Raw genomic sequence first — 3,712 nt, 5'->3', positions numbered from 1 at the left:
TGTCTCCAATTAGCCACTTAAATTGGCACCTTAAAGCACTTGGAAAAACTCAAAACTAGCAGAAGGAAGGTAATAATGAAGATTAGAGTGGAGATAAAGAACAGAGAAACAAGAGGGAAAATAAATGAACCTAAGATATTTTCAAAGAGCAACAAAATCGGCAAATCTTTGAGAAAAGACTCCGATTAAAATAAGAAACAAAAGTGAGGAAATTACTACAGACCTTAATACCAAAGATAGCATTGAACTATATACTCTTAAAAATGGTTAAAATAATGAGAAATTCCCATCATGACTCAGCGGAAATGAATCTGACTAGAATCCATGAGGACACAGGTTTGATCCCTGGCCTCGCTGAGTGGGTTAAGGATCCAGCAATGCCATGAGCTGTGGTGTTGTAGACATGGCTCAAATCCTAAATTGCTATGGCTGTGGTGCAGGCTGGCAGCCATAGCTATAATTCGACCCCTAACTTGGGAACCTCCATATTCCACAGGTGAGGCCCTAAAATGACTTAAAAAAGAAAAAAGAGAGAGTTAAAATGATGAATTTCATGTTATGTAAATGTACCTCAATGAAAAAGCTTACATTTGTGTGGATTCACACCTATAATCTGTCCTGTTCCTTTGATCTATGTGTTTGTGTGTGGTTAACCTCTTACTATTACCATACTGTCTTGATAACTGTGATTTTATAGTAAGTCTTAAAATCAGATTTTCTTCTTTTCAAAATTATTTTGGCTGTTCAAGTTCCTCTCACTTTCTATATAGAATTTAAAATTAAGTTGTCAATATATACAATGAGTGATCCTGGGGTTTTGACTGGAGTTGTGTTAAATCTATAGATCACTTTTTTTAAAATTAGCATCTTAACCATATTTAATTTTTCACTCCATGATCATAATATATCTCTCCATTTATTTAGATTTTTAGATGTCTTTTGATCTTCTTCATTAGCTTCTTTTTATTTTTAAGCATATAGCTCCTGCACACATTTTCAGGTTTATATCAAAGTATTTCCTTTTTCTTAAATAAAAGGTATTTTAAAAACAGATTTATGAGAAGCCGCCAGGGTCTTCTCTGAGTTTCTCTGTCTTCTAGGTTCGCGTTCGTTGCGCAGTTACGATGCCTCGTGGAAGCCGAGGCCGCAGTTTCCACATGGCCCCTCCGGCTAGCCGGGCACCTCAGATGAGATCTGCACCCAGGCCAGGGCTGGCAGCTCAGCCACCAGCAGCAGCTCCACCATCTGCTGTTGGCTCCCCTGCTGCTGCACCTCAGCAGCCAGGTCTCATGGCCCAGATGGCAACCACTGTAGCCGGCGTGGTTGTGGGTTCTGCCATCGGCCACACGATAGGTCATGCGATCACTGGGGGCTTCGGTGGAGGAAGTAGTGCTGAGCCCTCAAGACCTGACATCACTTACCAGGAGCCTCAGGGAGCCCAGCCAGCACAGCAGCAGCAGATTGGCCCATGCTTCTATGAGGTGAAACAGTTTTTGGAGTGTGCCCAGAACCAGGGTGACCTTAAGCTTTGTGAGGGTTTCAGCGAGGTGTTGAAACAATGCAGACTGGCAAATGGATTATCTTAAGCAAGAAGCTCCATTGAAGACATGAAAAATCACCCCCCATGACCTGGTTGATTTAGCATAAAAATGTGATTGATCATGAAGATATAAAGTGTGAAATCAAGATTAAACCTCTCCTCTATCACTAATAGCTTTCGTGCTTCAGAATTGCAGTGGAGGAGGGTATTCTTCTGATGTGGAAGTTCATTGAGTATTGAGTTTGGGGCTGGGCAGATGTTTATGTGGCCTCTGAAACATGCTTTTCTGATGTTATTGTTTGTGAATTAATTAGAATAAAGAGATTTTCCTTCAAAAAAAAAACAAAAAAACCCCCAGATTTATACATTAATATTGTATAAATTGCATTTTAATTTTTGTATGTTGACCTTTTATTTTTCTTTTTCATTTCTGGCCACCCTGCAGCATATGAAGTTCCTGGGCCAGGGATCAGATCCAAGCCAGAGTTGTGACCTAAGTCACAGCAGCAGCAATTCCAGATCCTTCACCCACTGTGCCAAACGGGAGATGGAACCTCAACCCAGTTCTCCCAAGATGCTGCTGATCCTTGTTGTGCCACACCAGGAACTCCATATGTGGACCTTTTATTAGGCAACTATGCTAAATTCACTTGTTAAGTCTAGTAGCCTTTAAAAATAGACTCTAGAGATTTCTACTTTAATGATCATGTCATCCGTTCCAATCTATATGGTTTTTTCTCCCCTTGCTTTATCGTACTGGCTAGTCAGCTTATGATGTTAAAAATAATGTATCTTTGCTTTGTTCTTGATCCTGGGGTAAAATATGAAACCTTTCATACTAATCCTGATGTTAATTATAGATTTTTTTGTAGGTACCATTTATTAAGGAAGTTCCTTTCTATTCCTAATATACTAGAGGGGTTTTTTGGGGGGTAGCATCCTGCAGCTTATGGAATTCCCGGGCCACGGATCAGATCTGAGCCAAAGTTGCGACCTACACCAGAGCTGTGGCAATGCCAGCTTCTTTAACCCACTGTGCCGGACAAGGATCAAACCTGCATCCTGGCACTGCAGAGATGCTGCCAATCCCATTGTGCCAGAGGGAACGCCTACCAGAGTTTTTATGATGAATGGATTTGGAGTTTTTCAATTGATTTCAATTTTCTTTTTTATATCAATTAATTTTGAATTTTTTTGTCCAGGGATCAGGATACTATAACTCACAGGCCAAATCCTGCTCATCAACTGTTTCTGTAGAGGCCATAAGCTAAACAAATTTAAAAAAATGTTTTTACAAATTTTTAAAGGATTGTAAAAAGAAGAAGAATATAATACACTACAAAAACTGTATGACACCCAGTGGGCCCTAATTAAACTCAAAAGCTTCTGCACAGCAAAGGAAATCATTTAAAAAAAAAGACAACCTACAGAATGGGAGAAAATTTTTGCAACGGACTCAACTGACAAAGATTTAATCTCTAAAATATACAAACAACTCATACAATTCAATGGCAAAAAAACAAACAACCCAATTGAAAAATGGGAAGAAGGCCTAAAAAGACATTTCTCCAAAGAAGGCATATAGATGGCCAGCAGGCACAAGAAAAAATGCTCAGCATCACTAATTATTAGAGAAATGCAAATCAAAACTACAATGAGATACCACCTCCCGCCAGTTAGAGTGGCCATCATTAACAAGTCAACAAATAACTGCTGGAGAGGATGTGGAGAAAAGGGAACCCTCCTACACTGTTGATGAGAATGTAAATAGGTAAAACCAGTATAAAAAACAATAAGGTAATATCTCAGAAAACTAAATATGGAACTACCATATGACCTACTCCTGAGCATATATCCAGACAAAAAAAAAAATTCATTGAAAAAGATACATGCACCTGTATGCTCATGGCAGCACTATTCACAATAGCCAAGACATGGAAACAATCTAATTGCCCATCTGAATAGGTGTTTAGGAAGATGTGGTGCATATACACAATGGAATACTACTCAGCCATAAAAAGGACCAAATAATGCCATTTGCAACAACATGTATGTACCTAGAGACTCTTCTACTGAGTGAAGTAAGTCAGAAAGAGAAAGACCCCATATGATATAACTTACATGTGGAGTCTAAAATATGGCACCAATTATCTATCTACAAAACAGAAAAGA

General features: G+C 39.0%; 1 pseudogene; it reads left to right on the top strand.

The window, feature by feature from the left end:
• The first annotated feature begins 1,081 nt into the window (after positions 1–1,081).
• Positions 1,082–1,857, top strand: LOC110258184 (coiled-coil-helix-coiled-coil-helix domain-containing protein 2 pseudogene; annotated as a pseudogene).
• The last annotated feature ends 1,855 nt before the right edge of the window (positions 1,858–3,712 follow it).

This window comes from Sus scrofa, chromosome 14 (assembly GCF_054392235.1).
Source record: "Sus scrofa isolate SSC_HxYL_T2T_F1_AM1 chromosome 14, Sscrofa_HxYL_maternal_Yorkshire_Landrace_v2.0, whole genome shotgun sequence".
Taxonomy (NCBI): Eukaryota; Metazoa; Chordata; class Mammalia; order Artiodactyla; family Suidae; genus Sus; species Sus scrofa.
This window is presented reverse-complemented; position numbering and strand designations above follow the sequence as displayed.